Source organism: Papio anubis, chromosome 7 (assembly GCF_008728515.1).
Source record: "Papio anubis isolate 15944 chromosome 7, Panubis1.0, whole genome shotgun sequence".
Lineage (NCBI taxonomy): Eukaryota > Metazoa > Chordata > Mammalia > Primates > Cercopithecidae > Papio > Papio anubis.
The window spans coordinates 118,254,635-118,266,880 of NC_044982.1; the positions used below are offsets into that span (position 1 = coordinate 118,254,635).

Below are 12,246 nucleotides of genomic sequence, written 5' to 3' on the forward strand. Positions count from 1 at the left end.
GAGGATAAATCTTTATGCACTTCCATATCCCAGCCATATAACCTTTAGCTAGTTACTTAATTTTGCTGAGCCTCAGTTTTCTAACAATACCTCACTGGGATCATTGTGACTTGGGACTGCTGCAAGGGTTAAATGAGGTCATAGGTCAAGTACACAGTAATTGCTCCAAAAATGGCCATTCCCGTCATGTCCTGGACAGTACTTTGGTGTCTTCTTCACCCTGATGTGAAGGACAGGAAAAATACTCTGTTGACGCTCAGAAGAAAAAAACAAATCTCATGATGCATTTCAAAACTTCTTCATAGGAAGTTCTTTTCTTCTCTATGCTCTTGTCTATCATTCTTTTGATACTTCGTGGTGAAGTATCACCTCTTTCTCTGGAGTGTGTTTGATATGAGGATTCCTGTCACAAAGGCGGGCCTATATGACTCAGCACGGGTCTCAACTGGACCTTCTTCCAAAGAGGGTGAATGGAATGAGAGAGCAGGCATTGAGATGTGCTGTCTTCCACTTGGACCTTGATAGCCTTGGGCACTGGGCCTTCAGGAATCCGTTCCGATTAGCCTCCACCTGAGTTCTCTATAATCAGGTACCCAATGATACAATAAGTCCATTACCAAATCTTTAACCCCAAAGGCCAGACTTTGGGGTTAAATCTTTCCAAAGGCCAGACTTGGCCTTGAGTCGATCTGGAGTTCAGGCCGGGTTCAGAATTATACCTTATTTCAACTTCCCAACCCTAACCTCTCCTTGGCCAATCATTTAAATGACCCTGGGGGATTCAAATCTGGAGAATAAGGCAAGGACTGAATGAAATTATTATGTTAATTTCTGTCCAGTTTAATTAAATTTTCTTAAGGTGTGATTGATTTCCTTAGGACCTTGGTATATGGTCCAGTGCTGCTTAGCCAATGGATTAAGTATCTCCAGATTCCCAGATATTTTTCTACCCTTATCTGTATCCCCTCACTGCATGAAGACCCTGAGGACTTAGAAGTTAAGGTCTTACTTTGATCTTGAAGATGATTTAAACTTCTGGAGTCTCATTTGTAAGGCCAGAACAGTTGCACAGAATGCTTGTTAAGATTTCTATGCAGGAACCTAACCTAACAATACTCAGTGAACAGGGGTATGGAAATTACCAGTAGGCTGCAGCCTTACTATTTCAACATGTCTTAGTGGCCGGATATGGTCACTCACACCTGTAATCCCAGCACTTGGGGAGTCTGAAGCTGGTGGATCATGAGATCAAGAGATGGAGATCATCCTGGCCAACATGGTAAAAACTCCTCTCTACTAAAAATACAAAAATTAGCCAGGCATGGTGGCGCATGCCTGTAGTCCCAGCAACTCGGGAGGCTGAGGCAAGAGAATCACTTGAACCCGGAGGCAGAGGTTGCAGTAAGCCAAGATCACACCACTGCACTCCAGCCTGGGCAACAGAGTGAGACTCCATCTCAAAAATAAATAAATAAATAAATAAATAAATAAATAAATACTTGACATGTACCAGAACTATGGGGATACAATGAGATTAGAGTAATGAGAAAGATATACATGTCTCTGCCTTCATGGAGTTTACTACCTATTGGGAAATTCAGACGTCAAACAGAGTCAAAAATATGATGCATATTGCAAGAGTATAACCACAGGATGTTATATTTATTAACCAAGTGTGGCTGCATAATATTGGATTATTCATTTTAAATAATGTTTCACTTTATGCCTTGCAACCATTCAAGCAAATATCCAATTCCATACCTCCTTGCCTCTAGGATGACCAATTCATCTTGGCTTGCCCAGGACTTTCTTGATTTTGACATTGGAAGTCCCATGGCCAGGGAAAACTCTCAGTCCTCAAAAAACCAGACAGGTAGGTTATACTTCTTGCCTCAGGGAAAGTCTGGGGGCAGAGTTCTCTGGCTTTTGTTTTCAAAAGCCTAAATTCTTTAGGATAATGGACATGAATCCTTCAAAAATTCAATGTCATGAAGCAACAATAACAATATAAAATGGTGGAGGGACTATTCTAGATGTAAATAAACTAGAAGGACATAAACAGCAAATGCAATGTGTGACTCTAAATTGGATCCTGGTTTTTGTTCTGAAGCATAACAAACATTCTTGGAATGAAACATTTTGGGGAAATGACTATGAACTAGATATCAGACAATTTTACAGAGCTATCAACAGTTCTGTTAGATGCAACCACAGTATTGACTGTGGTTTTGTAGGTGAATGTCTTTCTCTTTAGAAGACAGGCTTTAGTACTAAGAGGTGAAAAAAAGATGGTGATAAATTTTTAACGATTTTCAAATTCAGTAGAGTGTATAAGAATGTTCATTTTATTATTATTTCAACCTTTCTGTATTTATGAAACTAATACAAAGTTTTGGACAAGAAGTCAGTAACCACTGAGGAGAATAGGGATTTGGGTTAAGAGAAATGGCCAGGCATGGGGCCCACACCTGTAATCCCAGCACCGTGGGAGATCGAGGCAGGAGGATTGCTGGAGGATCCAAGTTCGAGATGAAAGAAACTTGTCCCTGAATTGGAAAAGACTTCTTCCAGAATGGAAGCAGGAGAAAAAAGGAAGAAAATGACTGTGTGCTGGTGGTGTTGACTCTAGGCACATGGGATTATAGAGGGCCTAGCAAAGACCCTAGTGCCCCAAATTTGGCACTGAAGCAGCTAAGAGAGCCCTGACTTAATGATATGGACATCTCTGTTGATAGATTCCTGGACACACAGATGACTGATGAGCAGACACCTGGAATTTTGACCTTAGCCCAAGTTATGAGAAGAACCCAAATTGAAATTGAGATTCCATTTCCATCACCCCAAAGAGTTACATTTTCTCCACATCTGAGTTTATGGACGGTATTGAATGTCCTGTACACTAAACTGGCAAATCCAGAAACGTTCCCCTGAGTGATATCTTAGCTAAAATCTGAAAGATTCGAAGTTGGTCAGGTAAAAAGGAGAGAATAAACATGTCACGCATCTGAAACCGCACATTTAAAGCACAGAAGAGTGGTGCCTTGAGATAAACTAAGAGAAATTCAGTATGGCCAGAGCAGAGGGAATGAGGGCAAGATGGACACCAGATGAGGGTGGAAAGGCAGCCTGGAGCCAGAATGCACTAGACCTTCCAAACTAGGCAAAGGAAATCACTCACACCTCTCCCCTCAGGAACTCCAGGGCCCTGCTCCTTCCCTCCCAATGCCCCATCCATCCTGGCGCCCACGCCTCAGGGCGTCTCAGTGTCTTTAGAATGTGCAGTCTGGGCTACAAATTAGAAGTCATCCTGATTAGGCACCAATTTCTTGCTGTAAAAGTGATGACAAATGGAGAGAAAGCGAGTCTGTCACCCATTCCGGGGGGAGCTCTTTCCACTTGCCTCCTTTTACCCACTAATGTTATTAATACATGATCCTAGCTCCTCAAACACTGCCCAAGTATCTGTGGACATTCCCCGGGGGTGTCTCATATGTGTTCATAGATGAATCTAGCTAGTCACCACCTGGTGTCTGCAGGTGGTCTCTCCTTTACTGCCCCAGCCTCTGCCAGACAATACCTTGTCCAATGGGCACTACAGGCACTTCCCTGGGCACAACTGTGTCCACCAGGCACCAGAGTCTCCTCCTGCAGCTGATGAGTGGCACAGGAGGTGCCAAAGCTGTGAGATGTTATTGTGAGCAGTGGCAAAAAATGCCTCCCCTTGTGATGCGCACCCTCAGATAGTGGGGTCCCAAAGTCATATTCCTTCTGCTGAAATAGTTTATGGGGGTGATAGGGAAACAGGTCAGTTTTCATGTACAGTCCCCTAGCTTTCCATGGGGCTCAGATATATGACCACAGAGGTTGGGGAGCAGGGCCTTGGCCCACAGGCAAACAAACACATATCAGATACTAGTCTGTCCCCCAAATCACTCATCCTTTCTGACAATGGAGACTTTGTTAGTGGATCAGGCTTGTGGTGCCTGGCTCCTATTTCTCCGGGATGACTATTCTTCTCGGAGGAGCTTCAGTCCCTCCTGTAGGGATTTTTGGATCTGCTAACTGGTTCTCTGAATATGCCAGAAATCTGAACTCCAGCAGAGGTCATAGTTTGGGCTCCTCCTGGGACCCACAGCTTTTGTCTGTCTTCTATTAGACCAGAATACTTGAGGAAAGGATGGGGTCTTACTCGCTCTCATATCCTTGAATGGTGGCATGGGCCTGGCATGTAGGAGATGTTCAGTTTGTTATTTTTACTGAAAGACCATCCCATACCTTCGGTCAGTGGCCACCAAACTTCAGCTTGATGGAAACCACTTGGGAGATAGTGAAATACACATATTTCTAGATTGTATCTTCAGAGATATGACTCATTCGATCTGGAGTGAAGACGCAGGAATATACATTTAAATAAGCTCCTTAGTAATTCTGATGCACGTGGTCCTCGAATTTCACTTTGCCTCTACCTTAGGCAGGCCTGAACCAGGGCCACTATTAGCACAAAGGGCCACTTCAGCTCATTGGGGAGAATTAGAAATAGTTACTCTTCCCCCTCTAATTGCACCAAGTCCGAGGCCAGGGTGACAGATTGATGAGCACAGTTTAGGCAGTCATTTCATCCCTTTATCCCCTTTGCCAAGCATCCTTGTGCTGTGCACAACCTGAACAATTGTTTGCAGCAGCCTGGTCTGATGCCTGCTCCTGCGAAGAAATAGTGCACATGAGAAATGCATCTTCGAGTCACCCAGTCCCTCAGTAAACTCTAGGAAGACGCTGGGGTTGAATTGTGCTGGTTATTAGCACCTGGAGATCAGATGAACCAGTAGCCAACGTCTCCAGACCTGTTGGGAGGAACCTGAAAAATATGGCTTGAAAGATCGAACACAGAGGTCTTGAATTTGGCTGCATGTTGGAATCATTTTGGGAGCTTTGAAAGCTAGGTCTGATGCCTCGGTCTTAACCCAGAACTTAATTGGCAGAGCATCAGAATTTTTTTTTTTTTTTTTTTTTTTTTTTTTTTTTTTTTTTGAGATGGAGTCTCGCTCTGTCGCCCAGGCTGGAGTGCAGTGGCCGGATCTCAGCTCACTGCAACCTCTGCCTCCAGGGTTCAAGCTATTCTCGTGCCTTAGCCTCCTGAGTAGCTGGGACTACAGGCACATGCCACCATGCCCAGCTAATTTTTTGTATTTTAAGTAGAGACAGGGTTTCACCGTGTTGGCCAGGATGGTCTCGATCTCCTGACCTCGTTATCCACCCACCTTGGCTTGCCAAAGTGCTGGGATTACAGGCATGAGCCACCATGCCTGGCCAGCATCAGAATTTTTAAAAGCCCCCCAGGTGATTCTAAGATTCTAACATGCAGCTTAAGTTGAGAATCGCTGACCTAATGGAGCCCTCACCGTGATCAGGGAGAAGCACTGACTGCTGTGTGTCTTCCTGGGGAATGGAGGACCAGGGTGGGCTCGCTCTTCAGGCCGGAGTAGGCAGCTGGCTCTCTTGCTATATGTGGTCCAGCTTTGTATAAGTTCTTCAGGTTTTCCCTCAAGAAAAAAGTGAGAACCTGTGCCTGTGTTTCTCAGAATTTCTACCAATCACCTTTATACCTGTGGTTACCGATCACTCACCTAGATCTAGTCCTTCTTTCACCCCTTTAAAATAGAACCCATCTCTTTTTTGTTTTGTTTTGTTTTGTTTCTTTAAGACAGAGTCTCGCTCTGTCGCCCAGGCTGGAGTGCAGTGGTGTGATCTTGGTTCACTGCAACCTCCACCTCCCGGGTTCAAGCCATTCTCCTGCCTCAGCCTCCCGAGTAGCTGGGACTACAGGTGTGTGCCACCACGCCCGGCTTAGGGTCTCCATCTATTTTTAACATGTGACATTCCACATCAGTTTGATAAACCAATCCTCCACAAGACATAAATGGCAGGTAAAGCTCAAATATAAGCTCCAAACTATGTGTCAAAACAACTTGATAATATGCTACACAGAAATTAATGAGAGCAAGACGTTATTTTTAAATGGTGGGACCCAAACTAGGGATGTTGTTGCTTTGTGGGGAGCACCTCAAACTTACGGGAGTGGGAGACAGTACTGACGGCCTTTTAGAAAACCCCACTGTTTTTACCACCTGCAGCAATGACCTGACTTCCATTGATAATGCTGATAATGCTATTCTTCTGAAGGGAGAGAAGAAGAAGGAATAAAGAATCTAGTTCCCCCACTAGAACACGAGCTCCTATGCTAATGGGGAAACTACATTCTATTCCTTTTGGACTCCTGCATCATTCTTACCACATAATTTGCATGCTTTTGCCATGCAATAAATGTTTAAGTTGTTACATTCCAATTCAACACCAATTTATTGAGTAGCTACTATATCCTAGGCCCTGAACTAGGTACTTCCGTGTGCTATACAATTCAATCTTGTATTAATATTAGGCATTAGTATTAGATATTAAGTAGGATATAGGTTAAGTCTGTGACAAAAATATCTCAAAATACAGTCTATTAGACAAGGTATGAGATTCTTTCTTTCTAAAATAATGATGCAGATTATGGCCCAGCAAACAAGCACAGAGCGTGTTTGTTGCTTCAACTCTCCTTAACATGTGACTTCCATCCTTGGATTGGACAAGACAACTTTAGCCAGTGGGTAGAGGAAAAAGCCAGAGACGCACAACCCAGAAGTGCCAGAAAACATTTCTGTTCACATCCTATTGGCCAGAATTTAGTCACACGATTATACCAATATGCAAGGCAGGTTAGGAAATGTAATCACTAATTAAGTGGCCATATAGACATCTAAAACTGGGGATTGATATTGTTAGACAAGAAAGAATAAATATTAATGGACAATTCTCATAAAAATCTCACACCTATGGATAACTATCTTAATTCATAATGAAGTTAGAAATAAACTATAAGGCAGAGTACAATGCCATATACCTGTAATTCCAGAACTTTGGGAGGCCAAGAGTTAGAAACCAGCCTGGACAACATAGAAAGACTATCTCTATAAAAAACTTAAACTGGTCAGATGTGTTGGCATGCCTGTAGTCCCAGCTACTTGGGAGGCTGAGGCAGGAAAATAGCTTGAACCCAGGAGTTTGAGGATACAGTGAGCTATGATCACTGCACTGCACTCGAGCCTGGGTAACAGAGTGAGACTCTGTCTCTCTCTTTTTTTTGACAGTTGGCAGGGCTAGCTGAGGTTTTATTTTTGGACCAAAAAAAAAAAAAAAAAAGAAGCAATTGAATTGTTTTGTAGCTGGAGGCACGGGCAAGGGGGGTCCTCAGGCAGTAAACTCCCCTGCAGGTGGGCTGAGGGCTAGGGCTGAGCCTCAGGTGGGTCTCCTGTGATACCCTGCACAGCGGCCTCCCTCCAGGGCCCTGGGGCAGCCGGAGGAGGGGTAGGCTGGGAGGGGCTGCCGCGTCTGTTCACTTAGGCAGGACGTCAGAGGACTGGGACACCAGCTTCCCATCGCGGGTCTCGATCTTCTTCAACCACAGCCCTGGTGGAGCTGGTGCGGCTGAAGGAAAGCTGGAGCCCGCGCCAGAGTCAGAGCTGGAACCCAGGCTGTAGCTGAGGCCAGGGCTTGTGAGGCCCCCATACGTCGAGCTTAGACCAACTGTATAGCCGCTGGTGGTCTTCATATGGCTACTCATGTTCTGCATCCCAGACTCCAGACGGCCCTCCTCGGCCTCCAGCAGCTTCCTGTAGGTGGTGATTTCAATGTCCAGGGCCAGCTTGACATTCATCAGCTCCCGGTACTCACACAGCTGCCACACCATATCCTGCCTGGCCCACTGCAGAGCGGCCTCCAGCTTGGACAGGTTGGCATTGGCGTCCTTAACAGCCAGCTCCCCATGTTGCTCTGCATCTGCGATGGTGGCCTCCAGGGAAGCCCTCTGGCCTTTAAGGCCCTTAATCTCAGCCTGGAGCCAGCTGATGCTCCGGTTCATCTCCAAGATCTCAGTCTTTATGAGTCGCAGGTCATCCCTGGGCTTCCCAGCCAGCATCTGCAGCTCCTCATACTTGATCTGGTGCATGCTCTCAGCGTCCGCCCAGCTGCCATTGGCGATCTCCTCGTACTGCACCTTGACCTCAGCAATGATGCTGTCCGTGTCCAGGAAGCGGCTATTGTCCATGCACCACACACATGCAGCACCACACACATATCGGAGATCTGGGACTGCAGCTCCCGTATCTCCTCTTCATACAGCTGCCTGAGGAAGTCGATCTCGTCAGCCAGCCCTTCCAGGGAAGACTCCAGCTCTACCTTGTTTGTGTAAGCTTCATCCACATCCTTCTTGATGAGGACAAATTCATTCTCCATCTCTGTATGCTTATTGATCTCATCCTCATACTTGTTCTTGAAGTCCTCCACCAGCCCCTGCATGTTGCCAAGCTCCACCTCCAGCTTCAGCTTCTCCTGGCTCAGAGTCTCCAGCTGCCGCCTAAGGTTGTTGATGTAGCTCTGGAACATGTTGTCTATGTTGCTCCAAGCCGTCTTCCGCTGCTGCAGGAGGCTCCACTTGGTCTCCAGCATCTCATTCTGCTGCTCCAGGAACGGTACCTTGTCTATGAAGGAGGCAAACTTCTTGTTGAGGGTCTCGATCTGCTCCTTCTCCTGGATGTGCACAGCCTGGATGTTGGGGTCCACCTCCAGGTTAAGGGGGCTCAGCAGGCTCTGGATGACTGTGACAGCAGTGACACACACCCATACTGCTGGCCCCACCACCCGGCCTCCACCCAGGCCACCCCAGAAGCTGCTGCTACCCACTTGGGAGAAGCTCAAGGAGCTGATGTGGACACTGGGCCCACTTGTGTAGGAGCAGCTGCTGAAGGCCGCGGGGACCAGAGGTTGACACCCTGTAGGACTTCTGGGTCACCCTGATGGACACGGTGGAGGCAGGAGTGGAGGCAGGTGGGCTGAATAAGGCAGAGATTCCAGAAGGAGCGGAGAAGCTTCTTCTTGGTCTTTTTTTTTTTTTTAATTGAGACCCAGTCTCGCTTTGTCACCCAGGCTGGAGTGCAATGGCACAATTTCGGCTCACTGCAACCTCCACCTCCCAGGTTCAAGCGATTTTCCTGCCTCACCCTCCCGAGTAGCTGGGACTACAGGCACCTGCCACCATGCCCGGCTAAATTTTTTTAATTTTTAGTAGAGACAGAGTTTCTACTACTACTACTGTTGGCCAGGCTGGTCTTGAACTCCTGACCTCGAGTGATTTGCCTGCCTCGGCCTCCCAAAGTGCTGGGATTACAGGCGTGAGCCTCTGCACCCAGCTGTGAGACTCTGTCTCGAAACATAAAAAGAAAAAAAAACACTATAGAAAAATGCTGGTTTCTGGCCCAGGGAAGTCCTCCATTTTGTCAGTGTATTCAGGATTAGGCTGGCTCTGAAGTAACACTTCTGCAGACCAGATTCAACTTATAAGAGTATGGCATCTAGAAAAAAAACCTGATTTATTAATTTACAATGGAGCAATATATACATTCAGCAACTAGAATGTTTGTGTTTCCCATTCAGGTCTAGGTTTTCCTGGTATGAAGGTTCTTGGAAGGCCGCATCATAATCTACTAGCATACACTGAGTGTCTCATCTGGGCCAGGTCTTTGCTAGACATTTTTCACAAACAACCTAGTTTGATCTGTGTGCCCAACTCAATTAAGTGAGCATCATTCAGGACATTTTACAGGTAAGAAAACTGAACAGCAGAGAGGTTATGAAGCCAAGAAGCAGCAAGGCTGGAGTCTGAATTCAGATCTATTTGATAACAAAGTGAGCATGTTTCCATTATCCCCTGCCGCTTATGTGTGAGCTTTTCTAGCCAGTTTCAAAGCATCCTTGGGGATGTTTTCACTGGCTGTGCCTCCCTGTATGGATTTCTGTCACAGCATTTAGTGCATAGACACAGTCTTATTATTGAAGGCTGTCTTTCCTAGGCTCCCTCCATCTCTTGGTATTCATGGATCATGTCTTAGGCATTTTACAAAATGGAGTATAGCACAGGTCCTGGTATTTGGTACATGCTTAAACAAATGATTAAATGAGTCCTCTTAACCTACAGTTAAAACTGACCTCTTTTTTTTTTCTTTAATTTGAAGATGGGATCTCTTTCTGTTGCCCAAGCTGGAGTGCAGGGGTGCCATCATGGTTCACTGCAGCCTCGACCTCCTGAGATTAAGGGCTCCTCCTGCCTCAGCCTCCCGAGTAGCTGGGACTGCACTTCTTCTCTTCAACACTTAGCCTTGTCCCAACTTCCCAGCTTCACCACAATATTTTATTCCAAGTCCTTTGTTTCCAGCTGTAGTGCCAGGCACACTCAAAAATATTTCCAATTGATTCCAAACAACACCCTTGTATATACTGGAAAGGTCTTCTAGGGTTGAGTTTTTCCTTCAACCTAATCTCAGTCCATCCTGATGGCTTGTCAATGTATTTCCTTTTGTTTCATCCTCAGGAGCTATGGAAAAAGCTGTTTCCCATTGTGAGTTTACTATGAAAATGAGCTGTCAAGATTCCAGGGAAGGGAAAGATGCCAGCTCCAGGCTGAGGTCATGATTTTGTTTAAAGAGGCTTTGCTAATCATCTCAGTGGTGATGCAAACTCCCTGCAACAATGTTCAAGACAGGCCTGGGTGGGACTGGTCTCCTTCCCCTGCCACAGCTCTGGGGAGGAATAAGCTGGAAACCGGAAGGAGCCCTTTAAAAGCCCTGGTTTCTTCACCAGTGACACAAACAGTGGGTATGTGGGTAGGACTAATCAAAGCAAATCAGCAAGTGTTCCCAGATGCAAGGCTCCCTGCTAGACAAAATGGGGTGCAACAAAGTGGAAGAGTAGGCCCTTCCCTCTAAGCCTCACTGAGACTCACTCTCCTCATTGCAAAAGTGATCAAGTTGGACTTCTCCCATGAAGTACCCCTAGTGCAGATGAGGGTTTCTGTCCTCCGCTCCTCTAGACATTATTCTAAGCCAACTACTATAAATGAGAAACTTATGTGAGTTGCCTTAAACATTCTGTGCAAGTTTTGCATTTGATTTCACAGATATTACAAGTTGTTTTAATATACACGTTGTGGCTCTTCTCTCAAACATCTAAGTAAAATTGATACCCCAGAAAGATGCCGCATATTTATCCTATGACTTAATGGGTACCCCCAAGAGTACCCATTCTTGGGTACTCTGCCAGACTACCCATTCCCTACCAGGAGCAGCTCCGAGCTAGATGATCTCTGACATTCTTTCTAGATCCAAAATTCCTTTATGAGGAGTCCGAAATAAGTAATAACAGAAACAACATAGGCAGATATGTTTGAATGTAAGGGCATATAAATTCAATTTCTTTTTTTCAAAACTCTCACCAAGTAAAACACTTCTGCAGCCCAGATTCACCCACCAACTGTCAGTTTTCAAACTATATTTTCAGAATCTATATTTTAAGAAAAGTCCCCAGGGGACTCTTATGATCAGGCATTTGGAAACCCTGAAATGACATGTATGAATTGTTCATAAACTATAAAACCTGAGACGAATGTGAGCCATCACTGTGGGTAGGGATAATAACCCCTGATGTCTTTGCCACGCGAGATGGCTTAAATGAGACAGATAATGGGTATCACTTTGTGAAAGTCAGGAACCGAAATTATCAAACTGGAAGGCATGGTGGCTGATGCAGCTCTGTCCTTCTGAGCCTCATCACAGGTCTGTGCAGAGGACTTATAGCCTCTGTAGCCCTGGAGGGAGGCACAGCTGGCTGGAAAAAGATGTTGTCAACCTCTTGCCTCTTCCTTTCCCAGTAGCTCAGATCCAGGGCTGTGAGCTGTTCTGGTGCACAAACAGCAATAGCACCAAAGGTCTCTCTCTCTTCCTTTACTTACTTATTTTAGGACCTCTTCTATCAAAAGAGAGATCCGAGAAAGAAAGGGACACAGATTCTAGTGTCCTTAAGAAGAGGGACTGTCCTCGCTGGGCCCCTGGATCTCTCCCCAGCCCTGCCCAGAAACCCAGGACCCTATACACGGTGTTCTTTTACAAGGACACTGCCCTCCAGGAGGCCTCATTTCCTGAGCCTATCCTAACTTGCTTTCCTATATCAGAACAAATGTATTGGTCCAGGGTTCTGTTGTTTGGGGGTCCCAGTGTGGAAAATTAATATGATAAATTATGTTTAAGGCTCTAAATAAAGTGCTACACGAAAGCAGATTCAGGTCTTATTCATTTGCCCTGCCCCGCCCTGCCTTGC

At 45.6% G+C, this 12,246-nt stretch overlaps 1 pseudogene; it reads right to left on the reverse strand.

Annotated features, from left to right (window-relative positions):
- Window positions 1-7,251: 7,251 nt before the first annotated feature.
- LOC101004094 lies at window positions 7,252-8,644 on the reverse strand (annotated as a pseudogene).
- Between the last annotated feature and the right edge of the window lie 3,602 nt (window positions 8,645-12,246).